General features: G+C 37.0%; 1 pseudogene; it reads right to left on the reverse strand.

Moving 5' to 3' along the window:
* Positions 1-9,546: 9,546 nt before the first annotated feature.
* LOC111154382 lies at positions 9,547-10,220 on the reverse strand (annotated as a pseudogene).
* Between the last annotated feature and the right edge of the window lie 12,092 nt (positions 10,221-22,312).

Raw genomic sequence — 22,312 nt, forward strand, 5'->3', positions numbered from 1 at the left:
TTTGACTTTTTAAGTCTTACTCAAAATACTCCTGTTTGTTAGCTGAAGACAGCTTAGTATCATTATGTGTATTATCATTTCCTTTGGTATTTTACTTCATCTCTATCCCCCAAAACAAACTCTTCTTTCTGTCCTCAAGAACTCTGAGAATGAGTGGTTTCTTATTAAAACTAGTAGTACTGTGAAGCACCAGCTGGAAGTGCAGCCACTCAACATTCCAAAATAACACTTCTTTTTTCTTCCACCTTAAACCAAAGTTAAAATTCTTTTATAAAACAGAAATGGAACTCATACTATTATAATATTTTGCTCTTCTTCTTTTTTTTTTTTTAAGATTTTATTTATTTATTTGACAGAGAGAGAGAGAGTTCACAAGTAGGCAGAAAGGCAGGCAGGGGGTGGGGGTGAAGCAGGCTCCCCGCTGAGCAGAGAGCCGGATGCAGGGCTTGATCCTAGGACCCTGAGATCATGACCTGAGTTGAAGGCAGAGGCTTAACCCACTGAGCCACCCAGGCGCCCCAATATTTATTCTTCTATAAGATTGATCTGATGTGTAGATCTGAATGACTACATTATTGGAATTATTATGCATATTTAATAATCTGTATTAGTTATCATAAACTACTCTAAGAGATAAACTCCCATGTCTCTGTGGTTTGATACCATAGAAGTTCTTTCTTTCTTTCTTTCTTTTTTTAAAAATTTATTTAACACAGAGAGAGATCACAAGTAGGCAGAGAGGTAGGCAGAGAGAGAGGGGGAAGCAGGCTCCCTGATGAGCAGAGAGCCCTGTGTGGGACACAGTCCCAGGACCCTGAGACTCTGACCTGAGCCGAAGGCAGAGGCTTAACCCACTGAGCCACCCAGGTGCCCCGAAGTTATTTCTTATTCATCTGGAGACCAGTCAGCATAAGGTGGAAATAGAGGACAGTTATTGTGCTAGAAGACCCAACCAAAAGAGATTCTGCCCTTTCAACATCTGGTTTCCAAGATCATCCTGGATTTTGACAGACAACTAGCATGATGAAAAGAGAAACCATGGAGCATCACTCAGGAGATTGGACAAGGCCTGGAAGTGTTGTTCATCTCTTCCATCATTATTTCTTGGTCATAAGTCAGACCCTGTTCTGGATTCAAGTGAGCTCACAAAATGTAGTCTATGGTTGACTTTTCATATTATAAAAATGAAGCATAAATTTTTGGTGGTCAGATTGTCATTGATGGCACAGTCCATATTTTAGGTTTTTAATCTGCTGAAAATCTAATGAAGAGCTCGGTTTGGCTAAGGATGAATGGTACTCCTTTATTATACTGCAGTCTACTCTGATTTTTTCAAATATTCGAAAGTGGCGGTGTGAAGCCCTGCCCTTAGTGCCAGACATACTTGGGTTTGGGTCTTAGCGCAGGTCTTTGCCAGATAAATATCTTCACTTTTCTGAACTCTGGTTTCCTCATCTGTAAAATTGTGAGACTGTGGCAGACCTTAACAATGTTTACATGAGATCTGGAGGTTAAATATGTAAGATATGTAAATTAGCTCTCAGAGTGCCTAGCATGAAGATATTGCTTGGTAATTGTTAACTAGTATTATTGCAATTATTATTTGCATTAATTCCAAGTAAGTGATGATTTACAAAGGCTGTATCATGAATAACATTCTTGATATTCTTGAGATAGCCCATGTACCTTAACATCAACTTTAAATCATTAGAGACGGACTTCAGAGTTTAAGCTTATGTAGATGCTGGTCTTACTTTCTTAACCCAGCATCTGGATTTTTTTAGAGCTGTATTGGCTACCAATCCCACTGAATTGTCATTGTTCCTTACTAATCTAAATATCACTGAATAAATTACTTAGTAAATAATCCTCAGTTTCTTTGAAAAACAAAATATATGATAAGGTATATGGCATCCATGGACTTGAAGAGCCCCTCATATGCTCTCAGATATTTGTTTATTGTTCTAAAACTTAAGATTATTGGAAAGAAGACCTTTTAAGAGGATTATTTTATTTATTTGACATATCCAAGGATTGCTCGATATTTGAACATGAAAAAGTATCTGAAATGCATACTGTCGCTGTTCCTTAAGAATGTGTCTCCTGGTGGTAGAAGTTGCTTCTGGAATGTTTAATGATAATTTCAACCTTCATACTTACTTCCTAAAAAGTAGGGTTAGTAATTACTTCTTCATTATGGGAAGCATTCAAGCCTATTTGGAGTTCTCCAAGCTCTGTTTCAATTCCTACCCCAGGAAAATAATTTAACCTTTACTAGTCTAAGGCACCTTGTCTATAAAGTGAGAGTGAAAATATCTGCCACACAGAGATTGAAATCATTCCGAATACAAGAAGGACAAATTGGATGTTTCATATATGTTAGTTCTTTTTGAATATAAGTCTGAAGATTCTACAATTCTATGATAGAATTTTTGTTTTAGAAAGTTTTGCATTTTTGTTATGGAAAATGGTACCTCTATAAGTCACTTAGTCTAGAATTCAAATAGAACACACTAAAGGAGACCATAAATGCCCTCTTTGCTTGGTACTATTTACACATGTTTTCCAACACAATTTACTGGGGAATGAGATGAGATAAGTGGAGATGTTGGTTATTAAACTCTGTTCCTTACATTTTAGCTACATCAGGGAAAGCAGGTTTCTGGATTCTAAGTGCTAGAAAATGAATTATTGAAGTGTGAAAGTGGAACTGTGTATTGAAAATTGCAAAACACACAGAGGCTGCCTGGTCTGCCTTATCAAGAAGCTGGTTTGTTAGAACTTTAGTGGTTAAACCTTAAAGGTACCTCTACTTCCTATTAGAAGCAAATGTTCTACCTCTCCTTTCCTGCCTCTTGCCCCTGGAAATAATCCCATAGCTAATATGTTGTAAATGTTAATGAATTCAGTTGTGTCTTTTGCACTGTCTCCTGCATTTTAATCACCACATAGTCTAAAGTGGTAACTATATTTCCCAAACCCCAAACCGGGACATGTTACCTGCTGACACATGGTCTGACCCTCAGCTGTAAACTGCCTGAGAGACATCAGTTGTTAGAAAAATACTGAAATTTCTGGAATATAATAACTAGAACTATACTGGATTTCTGGGCTATTATTAAGTAGTTTGTTCTAGAACTTAAATTGAGGGAAAGGAAAAGAAGAGAGAGTAAAATTAAAAATAACTAAATACTTACTAGGTGTCAGCTATTGAGAAATAGCCCATATTTACAGTAACTAATTTAATCTTTTCAAAGTCCTGTTATGAATTTTTCAGTTTTATGGGTAGTGAAACAAGAAATTAGGTAACCTGTATAACCTTGGACATTGCCATTCTAAATGGCAGAACCAGAAGTTAAGCCATTTAAAGTCATGGCCCTTTGGTAAAACGCAAGTTAAACTTCTAGTACCATTGTGTGTTTTTTCAAAACAATTCACATATATCATTCCAACATCAATCAGTTCTTCCATTCTATAACACCAACTAGGTGTCCTATAGTGCAGTTTAATTTGATACTATCTACTTGATGTTAGTGCAGACACCAAGGATTAAGGGCTCAATTCCGTAAGACTGCCTCTACTTAGATATCAATAAGAAATGGGATCCCTATGCTACCTACACTCTACCTAGCTTACTGCAGATTCCAGAGTTCCTATAACCCTCCATTCTTCAATCTGGAAGCTCCCTCAAACCTCATTGTTTCAAAGGTTTTTGATGGTTTCATTACAGAGTCATGATCAATTAAATCATTGGCCAGTGGTGAATGAATTTAATCTTCAACCCATTTCCATTCCTCAGAGGTTGGGGGTCAGGTAAAGCTGATAGTTCTGATCCTCTCATCATGTGATTGGTTCCTCTGGAACCCATCTTGAAGCTATCAACAAGGGGCCCATCAGGAGTTACCTCATTAGCATAAACTTTAACATGGTCAAAGGGACTTGTTATGAATGAATGATAAAAGACACTCTTATCACTCAGGAAATTCCCAAGTTTTAGGAACTCTGCCAGGAACCAGGGACAGAGACCAAATACAAATTTTTTATTAAACCATAACTACTCATTATTTTAATATAGATGACAGAAACTTACTCCAGTCATATGTTTACATTTATCCAAGAAAGCCTCTTGTGCAGAGAAAAGAAATTATGGGACATACTAGGTTGAGGTGCTACAAGGTTGAAGTATATCAATCTATGTGTACCAGTTCTACTACCAGAAAAGAATTCATTGCTGACAGGTGGCTGTTGGAAACCAACCTCAAGGCCTTTTGGCTACCTAAGAGAATATTATACAATGACCGCTTTCTTTTTTTCTTTTCTTTTTTTTTTTTTTTTACTGATGCATTATAGTTGCATGGTATTTCAAATTGAATGTAAACATGAAAATCAAAATTATTGGCTGAAAATATCAAAACAAAGCAAGAGATTCGTTATAGTAGATGACTCTTTGAACATGAAAAGAATAAAAGACCACCACCTGCCACAGCTCCATAAAGTGGAAAGAAGAAAATATCTCCCTGTGTTTAGACCATTCTGAGCTTGGATTTTATAGCTATCAGTTTAAACATCTAAAGAAAACTTAAAAGGATTATAATTAACCAGTTAATCACGTATTTCTATGTTTAATCTCTCTTTTACTACTAGGCAGTGAGTCCACAAACATAAACACTGTATCCTTATTCACCACTATATTCCCAGTAATAATATCTGGCACATAGTAAGAATGCACTAAAGATTTGTTGAATAAATGAATCAGAAAGATCTAGTTTTGGTTCTTGACATCAGTATTTACTGTGACCTTGAACAAATTACTTAACCTATCTAAGCCTCAGTTTCCTAAGTATTTATAATGATAGTATTGTTTAATAACACAATTCACCCATATAGATTTGAAGATTTAGTTGGCTTTATTAAATAATTCATGAATTGGGCCAAACCCCACCTAATATGTAGGCAGGCACTCTGAGGAGTTGTACAAAATGGGAGATTTTTACAGACAGAGGGTGGAGCAAGAAAGTTATTAGCACAAGAAAAGGCTTGTTCCAGAGGTGGCTGTTCCATAGAAGAAAAAGCAAGGTGTCTTATCTTACAGATTACCTCATCTTTCTCTGGCAAATGGAGAGGACCCAGATGACAGACTCATTGGTACTGACGGAGGGGAAAAAAAATCTGACTGGTTAGTCACATTTCTAGGGGAGGTAGAAACTGCAGTTAGATTAGATATTAACCACTGGTTTGGAAACTCTGGTCTAAGTGACACCATTTTCAACCTTTTTTTTCTTTTCTTCCTTTTTTTAAACAGTACTTTTTTATTTATTGGGAGATATTAGATAACACATGCAGATTAATTATACAGCAGAGTGAGTAGTATGCATTCAATAAAAGCTACTGTTACTATGTTTACCAAAGTTTAAAGGGCACAAAGGGAATAACAAGAATTAAGTTTATGATATTATGATCTATGACCCACACTTCCATAATTCATTCAGTGTTATTTCATGAAAGCCTCTAGATTACATTGACTCCATTCTAATGATTATCTTACACTTGGTAGATATTCATACTAACTGAATGAATGTATGAGTGCATAAATAGGAATGTAGTATTAAATTTTAAGCTGGTGGGTGAGAATATAATATATGATAAATATAATAGAAATGGTTTTGGAATATCGGTGGTGTTTGGTGGGGTGAGGTCCGGAGCTGACAACCAAGAAAGAATTCTTGAGATAACTTTGGTGCAAGATGGTGGTTTATTAAAGCATGGGGACAGGACCTGTGCACAAGAAGAACTGTTACTCTGGGTCTGATTATATACTATGGGGTTGGGAGAGGTAAGGAAAAAGGGAGGGTTTGAAAGAACTTTCATATGTTAAAGAAGACTCACAGGATGTCAAGCTAAGGTTGTTTTTCTCTCTAGCAAGGCATTAACATGAAGATAGTTGGGAACTTCCTGGAGGAACATTACACTCTGCCTGCTTCAAGTATCCATCAATGGGCTGCCACTTAATTTAATTGTATCTACATTTCCTTCTGGAAGCTAGGTTATTGATAGAAATGCTTTGTTCTAAGACATTTGCAAACTGAGGGAGACTCAGGGTATTGCAGGATTGTGATCTCTGTAGGTTAACTGTTTGTTTTTCCTTTCCTTAGCTTTAGGACAACCTGGAGTGCCTCAGGAATGTCACATGTATCCCATGGGGGTGAGGGTTGTGGGATGTCTGCTCCTGCCCTATCTTCAGCTTACCCTCTGCTCTCCCATCATAATGATGAACAGGATACAATCTCTGCCCTAAAGATCTTAAAATATGTTTGTGGGAAAAATACTTAAATAGATCATTGCAGTGAAGTATGGTAAATACTGTGTTGGAAACATGTGAAAAACCAATTATCACACATATGCATACACAGAGCCACAGAGTGAATGGCCATAGGTGTACTTAACATTAGAGTTGATAGTTCAGAAAGCTTTTTCACATCCTTATCCATTTTATCACTTAAGGGAAGCTGTTTATATCTTTTGTGCCCGTTTCTCAGATGTAGAAATTGAGGCTAAGAGGATTTCAGTGATTTGTTCCAGATTTTATAGCCCTACAAATTACATGCATGCATTTTGAGATCTTATCCAGTGTCCATACTACCCCACATTTCCTTTTGTTTCAGTCCTTTAATAGCTAATAGGTTTTTTTTGTTTGTTTGTTTGTTTGTTTGTTTTGTAAATTCTGGGTACATGTGGTTCTAAGTCTACCCTGCATGTATACTTCTTATTCTGTGAGTCTTTCTTCTTTAAACTTTTTCATGTCTTTATGAATTTACAATTTAACAAATCCTTTTAAATACTCTAATAAAGTGATAACTAGGCCAAGAAGCTCTGAATAGAGGTTGTAGTGACTGACTTTGATTTTTAAGCTAATTAGACCAGCTAAGTATCATCTCTTATAGATTGAAGCCTTAACATCAGTAAAATGGGGCTAATACTATTTATCTCAAAGAGCTGCTATGATGATTAAAAAAGATAAAACAGGGGGCCTGGGTGGCTCAGTTGCTTAAGTAACTGCCTTTGGCTCAGGTCATCATCCTGGAGTTCCTGGATAGAGTCCCATGTCAGGTTTCCTGCTTGGTGGGGAGTCTGCTTCTCCCTCTGATCTTCCCCCTTCTCATGCTCTCTCTCTCTGTCTCATTTTCTCTCTCTTTCAAATAAATAAGTTAAAAAAAAAAAAAGATAAAACATATGTAAAGACCAGAATACAGTGTCTCGCACATGCTGGGTACACTGCATTAGGTGGTTCTCTTCTCCATCCCTGTCAGGCTGTTCTACACTTTTCAGTTCCCACGGCCTGCTCTGCAACTCTACACACAACTTTAATGTCCACAAAAATGGCTTTAGAACTACAAAGATAACATTGTTTGGGAATGGAATTACAGAAAACACACACACAGCAGGACTGAAAACATACTGCATTTTACTCATATAAGAAAGTTAATGGCTTCCATTATGTCTATATCAGCCCTTCCTCCTCACTGTTAGACTGTAGCCAACCTGGGCTGTATTACCAGGCAGAGACTGTGCAATACCAGAGACTTCTCAAACTGTTACAAATTAGAATCCATGAGGGAAAGGCTCACTAGAAGACATCACAGGCGAGGTTATCATTTTTTCCTTTTGAAGTTGGGCCTCATATCTTTTTTCTCATTACAATCATTACTTTGAAATATGATTTTTTTAAACAGTAATTTTCTAGAACAAAAGGGATAATACCATATTTCAAAAGCTTTACTGTGAAATTAAACCTTTGAACTACTGTGAAAGAAATTATTCCCTCAAGGCTGCAAGGCTTAAAGGTTATTAAAAATTTAATTTTAAGGAAGGCATCCAGAAAAAAAAAATTTGTATAAATGCTACTTAGAACTCAGATTGCCCAATTTAATAACTCCCATTGCTCCTTATTTTTAAATAATCTGGAAATGTGAACAAATGCACTCCATTTTTTTCAGTGGCAAATCAGTATGTCAACAGATGGCTGGCAGTGTTCCTTAACATCATCTGTTTTCAGCTGGAGGTACATGCACTGGTTCAGCTGGTATCTTCTGCCTCCCCCACTTGACAGAATAGCACAGTGTCAAAGAAGTATTATATGCAGGGTACAATGAACCCAGAGACTCTTCCAAACTCCAGATACTGTAATAAAGAGCAAGTATTTAAACCACAGTATAAACGGTCCACACTGGTGTGATAGCAAGAGTTTCAGTTTTCTCATCTGTGAAATGAAAAGAATTTTCTTCATCCTGTGATATGGACATGCTATTAATGCCTCCATCAAACAGATAATGTGACCTTAGGTTTTTAACTTTCTTTGTACTCTGGTTTCCTCATCTGTAAAATGAGAAAGTTGGCAGTACTTACCTCATCTGTCTCATACAGATTGCATGGAGATTAAATCAATTCATACCTACACAATGCAGGAAATAGCACCTGGCATATAGTAAGAACAATGTATTATTATTGTTCATTTTAATGCTATCACGTTCAAGTAATATAATACATTATCTTTCTTTTAGGATTTATTTATTTATTTTAGAGAGCAAGAGATCACAAGGGAGGGGCAGAGGGAGCAGGAGAGAGAGTCCCGAGCAGACTCCATGCTGAGCACAGAGCCTGATATGGGGCTTGATCCCATGATCCTGAGATCATGACCTGAGCTGAAACCAAGAGTTGGATGCTTGATGGACTGTGCCACCCAAAGGCTCCAATATATGCCTTAAAAGAAAAGGGTGAATAGATAATAATAAGTACATGCTCTTTTTTTTTTTTTTTAAAGATTTTATTTATTTATTTGACAGAGATCACAAGTAGGCAGAGAGGCAGGCAGAGAGAGAGGGAAGCAGGCTCCTCACTGAGCAGAGAGCCCAATGCGGGGCTCGATCCCAGGACCCTGAGATCATGACCTGAGCCGAAGGCAGAGGTTTAACCCACTGAGCCACCCAGGTGCCCCTAAGTACATGCTCTTAAGGAGCTCACAAGCAAGTAGAAGATGAATCAAATAAGCAACAGTGATTTAAAAAAAAAGTGTAGCACACTAAGGTGAGATCAAGGTTCTCATTTATGATTTTGATCTGGCTTTTTGATGACTGGGTAGATGAAAGGTGCCTTAGGAGAAACAATCTAAGCATAAGGGAGTGAATGCACATGGAGTATAAAGAAAGCCTGTTTCCCAGGAACACTATGGAAAAACATGACATAAAGCCATAGGTCTCAATCCTGCCTGCAATTCCAGATCATCCATGAAACTGCTTAAAAATACCGTTCTTGACCTAATGAATCAGAATCTGCTGGTCTGGGGTTTAGGTATTGGTGATTTTAACAACCCATACAAGTAAGTCTGAGGCACAGCTAGGGGTGAGAGCCACTAAGATTATGCACTGTGAAGGCACATTGTAAATAGTTGAATCTCAATATAAATGCTAAATATTGTTATTATTGCTTGATATTTATTTTTTACTGTCCTAAATTGTTTATTAAGTAAGAATTTTACAAACATTTCTTGTATTAGTTGTAATGGTGGAGCTGGAGAGTATTGTGTCTTCACCACACTGCCTGGCAAGAACCACCAAGAGTGTGGTGGAATTTGTGGCCCTTTCCTAGGCGGTGGTTCTTACAGTGTATAGATTTCAGCCCTTGAATCTCTCTGTGCTATGGACTGGTTTGCTGATGCACTAGGTGTCAGGGTTTCTTCTGATACTTTTAAGGAATGGATCACGGAGGATTACCTCAAAGAATTTCTAGGTAGTATCTTTGCCAATTCAGTAAGAATTCAAGACTCTCAGAACCCCACAGTGGTGTCCAGCTCACTCCTCTGCAACAGGCTGAAGGCTTCAGGCAAACCTTAGCTGGTTAACACTTTGATGAACAGGCTTGTTTTTGGTAGCACCCTTAGGAACCAGGCATTTGCAGCCACCATATCACACATGAATCTGACATATGATATAACCTTGGTTGGCCTGGTATCCCATTCTGCACACTTTATTGGGCTAGGTTAGACAGGGGGCCCTGTGGAGGGCAGAGAGCTGGTGGTATTCCCAGCAGGGCATCCTGAGAAGAAAGCACATTACATCAGACTGCTTCTTCTTCCATATATATATATGGATATACTTGTAAATACTCCTGGATATACTTGTAAAGTGCTTACCTTGGCTTACCTTTGAGCTGATGGCTGCCACCATATGGAAAGGGAAGAGCCATTCTCCCACAATCCTTTTTGAGCCTACTACTGATTAATATTTAAATACTTAAATACAGTGATCTCAAGCCCCTTATGTGTACAGTGGGTTTTTTGTTGTTTTGGTTTTGTTTGGGTTTTTTGTGTGATTTTTTTTGCCAAGTATGTCCACACACTGGTACTAGAAGTGGCAAGCAAGACCATTAATGACAAGCACAAGAAGTTGGACTTATAAAGCTTTTGCCAGGTTGGGAAATGGTTAGACCTTGGTGCTTAACATAGAGACTGTCTCTGCTCTTTGGTTTCTTAGGGAATAACCCATGTCAGGACAGAGATCCTCATAGAACTAATTGGGCATCCAGTATACTCAGAAAGAACCAAATCTGTCTCTCCTTGACAACATTCACTTGCTAAATCTCACTGGCAAATGTTCTCACCCTGGAACATTCAGGAATGTAAGCTCTTCTTACTAGATTGTGTGCTCCTTGAGGGCAGTGACATTATGTCTGCCTTTTGCTGTTTCTCTAATACCTTGCACAGTGCTCATCATATAGTAGGCACCAACAAATATTTAGAGAGGAAATTATGTTGAATTTTTCCTTCTGGTGGGTATAATAGGAATGTTATTTGGATCTCTACTCACTGCCTATAGGAAAAGGGTTATTTCCCTGTGTTTGTAGTTGTTAGCTTATTTTAGAAGGATATTTATGAGTGCTAGTGGGATATACCTGGTATGATTACTGTAAACAATTATTTTCAGAGAATGTGGACAAATAATTCAGTTCTCTTGTGTGCTTCCACAGTAGGCAGGTGGTCAGGTCCATGTTTGCCCATCTGGGATATCACTTTGAACTTGTGCCTTGAACATGAAGTTATTAAGACATTCTGTTTCTCTTTAGAAGTCTGGGGTGTTGCCCTTTCTTTCTCTTTTTAACTAGAGTTCAGCAAAGCAAACCATTCATTATATATTAAGAAAAATTACAAAGACTATGCAATATGTATAATGTGTAATTCCTTATTAGTGTGACTTTTGCTCTCCATAATGCCTACTCTGTCAGATAAAATGAATTTTCTCATTAACCTCATGCATGCCAACTTGTCAAATTATGATGAACCAAACAAGACTCTACCCAGAAATTGAGCTGCTATCATTGCATTTATATGCCTTTGCCAATTAGCCTATAAATAACATTTTTGACACACTTCAGAATTTTGAAACTAAACCGTTCTGAATGTTCTGAAATACAAGAATAGCAAAAAGACTATCCAAAGAAAGTTAAAAAAAATGATTTGCCATATTAGAGGAAATGAACATTATTTAGAGGAACAAGGGATCAGATGATCATATAGACATTGAACAAATATTTATTGGATGTCTGACCTGTACGTACAGTTTTCTTAGATGCAGTAGCTGTGACTTAGTAAAGAAGTTACTGTGATTTTTCCTTCAGTAGAAAATTGTTACCTGGTATATATTACACCTATATACGTTATTCAGGATATTAGCAATGGAGTACCAAAATGAATAAGACAAATTACCATACTTACGGAACTCATATTTGATGGTGAAGTCAGATAAACAAATAACTAGAAAAGAAATTGGTGAAGTGATAGTAGTGGTGTGCAAACATAAACAGAGACAGGATGGTAGCAGTTAAGGATAGAAAGATAGACACCAGGATAGGAAGGATTTGTAAAGTAAGAAATTACTTGATATAATTGTGAAGTTCAAGGCATGCCTAAAGAATGAAAATGACTTAGAAGAACAATAATTCACCTTTGTTTTAATCACAGTTTTTGAGTTCTGTCCAACATATGTTTAGAGGAAGCTATGAGGATTGCATGAGAGATTGGCCAGGGACATTGCCAGTGCTCAGTCTCTCCTCAGATGTAGAGAGTAACCCATTTTTGTTTTCATCATGCCCACTGCCTTTTGACAAAGACGTACAAAGGTGGAAGTTAACAGAACCCGTCTTCTCTTGAAGGTACTTTAGAGAGTAACTCTTAACACTTAAGCCTCCCTGCTGAAGATTTTTACCCTCCATGCCCAGCAGCCATATAAACTACCTTTTCCAACCACTTTTTGTCTTCTCCTTAAAAAGAGTTCTGATAAATACGACTTTCCCCATCAAGTTTTACTTCCAGTGATGTTTTAGTGCCCTGTGGATATTCTAATGTCGTTCATATGCCCAGCTGGTTTACCCATTAATCTGGATCTGCCAAGAAACACTGAAATCAGAAAGTGACATGACCAGTCTTGCAGTTTAGAACAGTTGTTAAAAGAGTTCATACCTGCAAGGTCTACAGAACAATGCCTGGCATATAATAAGCACCAATAAAGATGAGACACTATTGTAACAATCATAACTACTACTACACAGTACTATCAAGTGAAATAAGACACAGATACACACTTTCCATCTCCACTTATCAGTGACACAGACAAGGTCTGTCTCCTCTGCTAATGTGGTCCTATGAGAACAGAAAGCACATTTCTCTTATTGACTGATTTATGCCCAGTACTTAGCATTGCTCAATAAAGATGTGTGGAGTAAATCAAGAATAAGCTAACTTAATCCTCGTAACCCTGAAGTTCTTTTTTGAGGTGGTGTAGTGAACTAATGTCATTTTCCGTTAAAGTAAAGTTGATACCCAGTCAAATCAAATTTTAAATTGATTTTATTTAAGAGTGTAGATTCTCATCACAAGTAGGAAATGAAAAGAGAAGCATGTAATTAGGAGAGGAGAAAGACAGGCACCATCCAATTAATTAAGAAATGATGCAACTCTGGCCCCCTTATTGTTTTAATAGAAACATTATTTCCCTTTTCTTCCTGATTCAAGGAGATGTGGGGATGAGATGAAGATTGCAGGAGAGTAAGGAAGGAAGAGTCACACATAAGTGGAGTCTGCAAGTGTAGACAGTACACCTGCGAAGCCTAGCAGTGGAGGGAAAGGGTGGGCACAGAATGACAACTTCATTTCCTTGAGAGAAACCAAACATGGATCTTTGTAAATCTTATGTTCACTTACTTTTTGAAGGGATAATAATAATAATTAATAATTAATAAGTGACATTACAGGGCATGCTTTGGTTAAAAAGTGATTTGTACTTGTACTTGTAATATAATTATATAAAATAGTAATACAGCCTCAGTTTTTCCTATGTTAAATGGGGATATAAATATTCTTTCTCATATAAGGTATCATGTATCATGGAAAGTGCTTTAACATGCTGATACATACTAAGGGTTCATGAATGTAAGTGTTTGTCATTTGTATGTCTTTATAAATAACTCCTGACCTCTAGCCTGGAAAGGAAACATTTATTAACCTCACTTCACAGAGGAGGGAACATCAGCTGGGAAAAATGAACTGACCTGACTTGTCCCCTCTGTCTCTTAACTAGAAAATGGAAGAGCCAGGATTCTAATTCAGGATTCCATAAGAAAAATTTCTTTCTTCTGACATAAATTCTGATAACTTTTTTATTTGAAGTTGCAAAGGTTTGTTTGTTTGTTTTTAATTTGCCATTCTTAATAATGTACTCTTTTTCTTATCTGCAGTACGTATTTTTAATTTTTTTTTAAATGCAGTATTTATTTATTTATTTATTTAAAGATTTTTATTTATTTATTTGTCAGAGAGAGAGAGAGAGCACAAGCAGGCAGAATGGCAGGCTTCCCCCTGAGCAGGGAGCCTGATGGGAAACTCAATCCCAGGACCCTGGGATCATTACCTGAGCCCAAGGCAGCCGGTTAACCGAGCCACCCAGGCGTCCCTGCAGTACATATTTTTAGAGTTTGTCAGGCTTTACACTTTAATTAAAAATGGACTCATTTGATGGTCAAACAGAAATCATTACCGTTAATATATGGTGAGATGATTTCTGTTTGAGCATCTTCAGGTTCTTAAAACTAAAGGGCCGTGAGATTGGAAAGTGAGATGCAGAGGGATATGTGCATGCATCCACATAGTAGAGGGAGAGCCAGGGAAGGGGGAAGTTGTACACTTGTATGGGTAAAGGGATATACCTGGAAGCTAGGTTTCTAGACAGCTCAGCCTCTGGGAAGAGGCTAAGCCAAGAACACATTTGCAGTAATTACACTTGAAAGGAGTAACAGAATCCTCTCTGCCTGGACATTGAAAGGGCAAGTCACCAAAATGAGCAAAGGAATAAATGAGCAAAGGAACTAATATGTAGCAAAAGGAATACCTTATACATTCTATTATTATTAAACGCTAGTGGTGCATCAGACATTGCTCTAGTAGCTAGATACTTTACGTGTCTTATCTTTATTCTTTAATAACGACATGCTATCTTCTCCAGATTAGCATAGCTACTAGGAGCACAGTCTGGAGATCTTTCATTTTTCCTGGTTACCACACTTGTCCAGATGAGTACTGAGTTGGCTGTTTATGAAAACTGGAGTTTGGCTTTACCTGTAAGAGGTACCAAAAAGGGTAGGTGATTGGGAATGAACAACTTGTCTCAAATGTCATTTATTTTATTTTGTTCTGAGAGGCAGCAATATTAAATGGGAGATGTGATTGTAGGCTTGATTCTGGAAAATTCTGACTTGGACACTCTTGAAGGTCACCTGACTAACTCTGCCTCTGGTGCAGTTTTCCAGGCTGCTAAGTACAATCAGGGGTCACCAATGTTTGACCAGCTGATCATAGGCACTGGCAAGAGGGCATGTGTGTTCTGATTGTTGTTTACTGGGTACTACATACATGGAGAGTTAAAGGGAGCCTTCAGCAGTGCCACTTTTCATCTTTCCAGTTTCACTACCTCCTACTCAACTCCCTTTATTAGGTACACGCAGCAGGAAGACCCTTAGGGTTTGCCCAGAGCGGCTTCATTGAAAAATGCTTCAGGCTTCCCTTGCTGCAAGTGGAAGGTGAAGGAAAAGAGCTCAGAATCTGCACATGTTTCCAGGAGCAGAGCTCCAGAAATACCCAGGCTTCTGTTAATACTTCTCCAAAATACCTGCTGCTGATGGACTTAATTTTCCAGAATCAAGTTTAAACTGCCCTGAAAACTTTAGATTGCTAATGAGTTAGGGAAAGCCTGCTTTGGAGTGGAATGGGATCTTGAAACCACTGTCTCATTAACCTGAGGTTATCTTTTTTAAAAATTATTTTTCTCTAAATTTAGGATTATTTACAAAACTCCATCAAGTTTCTCCTCCAAAAAATGCTCTGAAATTCCAAAAAGATGTATTAGCACCTTGCACACAATAATAGCTCTTAGATCTTAAAACTTCTATATCAGAGATGATATCACTTTGAGCATAACCATGTATTTGTTTTAACAGAAGTGATGGAGCAGATAATAATTAGTCATTCCCTGCTTGAAATCAAGTATAATTCATTATTTGGCGAATGTTTATTAGTTTATTAATCACTATTTAAGAGTAAATATTGTAAGTATTTTTCTCATATGTCACACTGTATTATTGTCTATATGCTCAAGAGTCTTTCTGACGTGGTAATTGTTACAATACATCCCTTTAAGTACATTTTTTCTTTTTTCTTCCTGCATTTTGATTCTCATTGTATCAGTTATTAACTTCGAAACCTTGGAAAGGTTAATTCACTTATTTAAATTTAATTTCCCTAACATTTTTAAATGGGATATTACTTGAATGGGTTGAGATAAATATGTAAGGTCATACAAATTTCTTTTAATTTAACTCAATTCAGAACACACTTACTGAGCATGTATTCATCAGTTGTTCTGTATGTTATTTTATTTCTTCTTCTCAATCACCATACGGAGTAGGTATTATCCAGTCATATAGAAGAGGAAACTGGAGCTCAGAGAGTTAATAAACAATTTTCACAACCAGTAAATGGCAGTCAGAATTTGAACCTTAATCAGTGTGATTCTGGTGTGATTCCAGTGTGATTTTCTGGCTGCCTCCCTAAGCATAAGTCACTGTGTTTTATACTTTGAACATTTCAATGTGATCTTTCATTAGTAAAATACTTCTCTTACATGTCCTGTTTTACAAAGTCATTTTGTCATGGGATTAATGTCATACATTGGATGCCTAATAAGAGCCTAGGCAGGTGAGAGAAGGATAGATGATATTGAAAATCTGGAAAAGAGAATGGAAAAGATAGAAGTAAAATATAAAGTGAGTAGTTTATTGGCCAGGGAAATTCACACCCAGAATGTAAGTTTTGGTTGGGAACATTTGTACTATATTGAAAAAATACATACTCCTATCTTTAGTTTTAACTTCCTTTGTCATACCTTTAATAATTCTTCCCCACTTCTCACCCCCCCACACCAAATCCTTTCGTTCTTGGACAGTTTTGCCTTTACTCTAGCAAACTGACTTTTTCTCAGGAGTTGTGTATTTTCATCTCCTAAAGAGCTAAATCCCATCAGCATCAGAGTTATTGCCATACTCAGAATGTGGTTCTCTGGTAAGGCCACTGGCAAAGAGTTTTTAGATGAATTCCATAAGAAATAAGGTTCTATTGATCAAAAAAATGATGAACATGAAAATAGCACTATGTTCCAAGTATTCTGTTAGTTTCTAGGAATATGAAGTCATGTTCAGCGACAGCATCCATTCTCCAAGATACGGGCATTTAAACTTATAACAGTGACAGATGATAAGAGCATTAATAGAATTGCACCATAGAAACATGAGTGGAGAAGAAACTACCATAGGGAAGTCAAAACAGATTTATAGATGATGTGGTGATAGAAAAATTCTAGAATGGAGACTAGGAATTTACCCTGCAGGAAAGCAAAAGTTGGGCAGTGTAAGCCAAGGAAACAGTGTGAGTAAGGACAGGGTGGTATGAATAAATCTCAGTATGTTTCCATCTGACAAATAAGCTGAAAGTAGGAAAACGTCATATTAGTCCTAAGAGATTTTATCTTGACCTTAAATATCAAACAAAACAACAATAATAATAACAGAATTTGACTTCAGATTAGACAAAATATGTGCTATATATATTAAAATATTGGTAGATTCATTCACTTATTCATTCAAGATTACCTGTTGGTTGACTCTTCTACCTACCAAATACTTGGCTAGCCACTGAGCATTCAATGATGAATAAAGTAGACACAATCCCTGACTCAGAAAGCTTATTATATAACAAACATTAAACAACAATATCAGATAGATAATGTATGGTCTCTATTGTGGTAAGTAGTATGATAACATCAGTACCATGGATGAAAGAGAGGTGTCTCAGCATAACATTAGCTGAGAACTAGGTCAAAAGAAAGAAATTCAACCCAGGAATGAATACATACAAAATCAGCATAGAGGTTAAAGGTAGAAACTATCAAGTGTTTAATTTCGAAAAGAGACAAATACCTGCTTTGGCAGCAGTCTACAGGAAAGGGTTTGAAGCATTATATTTGGCCCAAGTATAAAGAAGATTCCCCATGTTGATGTTGCTGTTTGTTTTAAATTAATCCAGTGGCTTCACTAAAATAACAAAGATCGAAATTATGAGTATGATATTCCTACTCATTTTCCTGTTTTATAGATACATCTGATACATGCAGTTTGCTTTGAAATATATTTTAGTAACATTAACAAACTGAACTATTCACAAAGAAGGATACCTAGGACCTACAAATCTTGCTGTGTGTTGCAATGGATAACAAAGAACAGCAGTTACCAACTTGGAGGTGGTACAGAATGGTTATAAGAGCTATATCAGACATTATGTTCCATCCAACCTTTCTAGCTACTGGCCATACCTCCTTGAGCAATTTATTTAATTTCTCTAAGCCTTAATTTGTTAAACTTTATTGGAGATAAAAATATAACCTATTTCTTATGATTATTGTGAAAATGAAATAATATAATACATTTAGTATGTTCAGACTAATACCAGTCATGTAGTACATGTTCAACAAATGTTAGCTAGTATATATCGCTGATGTCTGTCGATTCTGACCACCCAGTTTGCTTTCCTGATCTTCTACTTGTAACAGTTCCCTGGCCTATTTCTTTAGGAAACTGTTTTTCTTCCACTGCAATCCTGTAATTCTTGGAACTCCCAACCAAAATATCCATTTTCTAGATGATAGAGGTGGGGTTATAACCATAATGTTTCATCACCCTGGCCTGATTGGTAATGGATCATTATGTGAATCTAGCTGGCCATTTAAATCCTTCCCTGATGTTTTTACTACATATTTGTTTGTTTATTTGTTTATTTATTTATTTTTAAAGATTTTATTTCTTTCTTTGGAACAGAGACAACAGGGGTCGGGATGCAGAGGGAGAGGGAAAGAGAAATCCAAGACTCTGCACTGAGCATCAGAACCCAACATGGGGCTTGATCTCACGACCCTCAAATTAGACCTGAGCTGAAACCAAGAGTCAGTCACTTAACCAACTGTGCCACCTAGGCACTCCCTTCACTGATGTTTTTACATGCTAAGCTGTAGGGAACTTTGTCACCTTTCAGACTGTCATGATGTGACTTCATAGCTATAGAAATCATGTCTGTCATCACATGGGGAAGGCTGAATAGATGAAGCCAACTTCTGAAAAGAAGTAGTGGTGAGAGATGGAGAGTCATGGTGAGAAAAGGCTCAAGCCTTATCTCTTAGAGACCCAGAGATGCTCTGGCTCCTGCAGTTCTTCCTTTACTTAGGGAAACATCGCCGGTGACCTGCCAATAAATCTCTATGTGCTGTTTAAGTTAGTTTGGGTTGAGTGAGTTAGTTAGATTGTTTCTTTCTTTCTCTCTTTCTTCCTTCCTTCCTTCCTTCCTCCCTTCCTTCCTTCCTTCCTTCCTTAAGATTTTATTTATTTATTTGCCCTAGAGAGAGAGAACACAAGCAGGGGGAGCTGCAGAGGGGAGAGGGAGAAACAGGCTCCCCTCTGAGCAAGGAGCCCAGTGCAGGACTCGATCCCAGGACCCTGGGATCGTGACCTGAGCCTAAGGCCAATGCTTAACTTACTGAGTCGTCTAGACATCCCATTGGGTTGAGTTGCTTTTACTTGTGATTGAAGTTGTTTGAATGATTACTGTTGTTATATTATGGCATTTGGTGAATGTCTACTAATAAGCATATACTTAGGAACTAGTAAATTCTCAGTAAATATTTTTAAATGAATTGAGTGTTTTTTTTTCATATTGATGAATTGGAAGATGGTTTTTGAATTAATAAATGATTATGAAGGATTATATTAAGTAGAAATATTCAGAATTAAATAAAATACAGGATTAGACTTTATTAGAAGAAATGGCATAGGAGAAAATATTTGAGTTCTCAAGTGAGGCATACTTAAATTCAAACCCCACCTTTATCACTTATTAGTTGCATGGTTTTGGGAAGAGCCCTTAATTTCTGTAAGACCAGTTTTCCCTGTAAGAGAAAGAAAATAAGTATTCTGATATGATGTTATTGTATTAGCACAAACATTTTGTATCCTTGTATCTTCTCTAACTCCTAAGAATCTAGGCACTTTGATTATATAATCATTTTTTGCATAAGATACAACATACTAATGTTAACAAAGCCACATTATTAAATAAATTAAGTAAGTTAAAAAGACCATGTTCTAGATTCTAATTATACTTTAATTTCAGAAGTTTCTAGAGAAAACTTAATTTTGTGTGCCATATTTTAAATATTTTTTTAAAAAGATTTTTATTTATTTATTTGACAGAGACCACAAGTAGACACAGAGAGAGGAGGAAGCAGGCTCCCCACTGAGTAGAGAGCCCAATGTGGGGCTCGATCCCAGGACCCTGAGATCATGACCTGAGCCAAAGGCAGAGGCTTTAACCCACTGAGCCACCCAGGTGCCCCTAAATATTTTTTAAATAACCATTTTCCATAAATAGAATGCCATTTAAATATATGTTAACACTCTTGTAGAAAAATTGCAATAAATATCTTAGCAAGCTTTAATTTTTGACTGACTACATTGGCTTTCCTGTTAATGACTCATGAGCCATTTCTATATCCCGATTATTAAATGTTTCATTGATAACAGTTTTCTTTGTATATTTTAGTATCTCTTAATGAAATTGTTTGTGCAGCCAATAATCAGAATAGTGAGGCTTGGATCACAGAATCATGGCAGCCCTTGCCTCCTTTCGAATGCTTATCTTTTCTGATAATCGAGGGTATTATTTCCCATAGACAGCCTTATACATCTAAGACATATTAGAAGCTGTCTTTAAAAATCATTTTCCATTACCAAGGGAGTTTGGGATAATGGAATGTGTAGTCACTTTCAATTTGTGTCAAATTTCCAGATGCATTTGTACCACCAACATTTTATCAGCTTGTCAGTAGAACAAATGAAGTTGCAAATTGCATTGACTTTTTTTCATGAAATCTTTGAAACTGTTTATTTTTAACATGACTTCTCTCCTTTTTATTTCTGTAGTGTAGCAGGCTTGATTTTCAGCGTTCAGGGTCTTTGTCACTTAGTGAGTATGGCATTCAGGCACAATAATTTCCTGGGGTCTTGAAGGTTTCGGGAGAAAAGATTTAGGCATATAGGGCATATTAAAGCTGAATGCAGATTGAAGCAAGAAGCATGGAGCAATTTGATGAACTACCTGTAGACAGGAGTGGGGAATTTCTGACACATCAGGAAAGCCATTATGCTCCTGTTATGTTCAATAGTCCAGTGGCCTAAAAGGTTAATGGGTGATGTATGTTTTCATTACCTCCTATGGGCTTGATGCCTCAGTAGACCCCAGATGGCTTTTGTGGCTGCAGTTCTCTTCATTTGCACTATAGCAACCTCTGTCACATCACACCAATATGTTTGTGAGGGTCAGATTGCTTTGAGGAATAGTGTCCCATGATCTCTGTAATATTCTTCTGCCTGAAAATCTGCAAGGAGTTACCACCTGGAGAGTAACTGGAAGCTCTTCAAAAACACATTTTGATTTCCTGGGTGTCAGCTGTCACTGCAAAAGCAATAACAGCAATAAAACAGCATTGACATTAGTTATCATTTATTGAACATATATTATGTACCAGACATGCTTTACATACAGTATTTCATTGTATCTTCTTGAACATAGTCCACCAAGCTAGGTGTCATGATTTCTATTTCATATATGAAAAAAGTAAGATGACTTCTAGAAAGTAACTTGTCCAAAACCAGATTCCTAGATGCGTCAGACAGAGATAGCATTCATACCAGGTCTGTCTTTCTCCAGGATATTCTTAACAATTTAGATCATATTTAGTCCACCATGCAGTAGTTCACAGTCTAGTTGAAGAGAAAAATATATGTAAAGAATACCTATTATACAATAGTATTTTCATTTAGAAAAATGTGTGTTTAAAGGGCAAGGAAAACAGTATATATTAAGTGTTATTAATACTAGTCTTTAGGGGAAGTAATTAAATCTGCCAAGGAGGGGGTCAGAAAATCCATAGAAAAGTGGTAATTTATCAGTAGAAACACAGTATTACAAGAACTGGAACCAATATTTAAGCAAAGACCCAGAGTAGGCCTTAAAAGTACAGTGTGTTGGGAGAGCAGTATAAAGTCAAGAGTGACATAGGGGGGCACCTGGGTGGCTCAGTGGGTTAAGCCTCTGCCTTTGGCTCAGGTCATGATCTCAGGGTCCTGGGATCGAGCCCCACATCGGGCTCTCTGCTCAGCGGGGAGCCTGCTTCTCCCTCTGTCTCTTCCCGCCTCTCTGCCTACTTGTGATCTCTCTCTCTCTGTCAAATAAATAAATAAAATCTTAAAAAAAAAAAAAAACAGTGACGTAGGAATTGAAACACTCCAATGTCTACACCTGTCTGTATGAACATAGGAAAAACTAAAAGTGCAGAAGAGCACACCGTAAAAGGAGAGGGAACAGGAGAGACTAAAAGAGGACTTCCTCTATTTTTTTAAAAATTGAAGTCAATTAAAATGTGAATTTATGGGAAACTTTTATTTTTAAAATGAAATGTGAAGATTGATACCTTTCTTACCTATGACCTGGGATTATTGGAACATTGGAACAGGTATTATATAGATACAAGTAGCTATTGGAGGATATATAACTTGCCTGTCTTGGTCAGGACTGTCTCCTGTCATCTTGAAATTTTATTTTAATATTTTTTCC

The sequence above is a fragment of the Enhydra lutris genome, unplaced genomic scaffold (assembly GCF_002288905.1).
Source record: "Enhydra lutris kenyoni isolate GAN:26980312 unplaced genomic scaffold, ASM228890v2 scaffoldscaffold37, whole genome shotgun sequence".
NCBI lineage: Eukaryota > Metazoa > Chordata > Mammalia > Carnivora > Mustelidae > Enhydra > Enhydra lutris.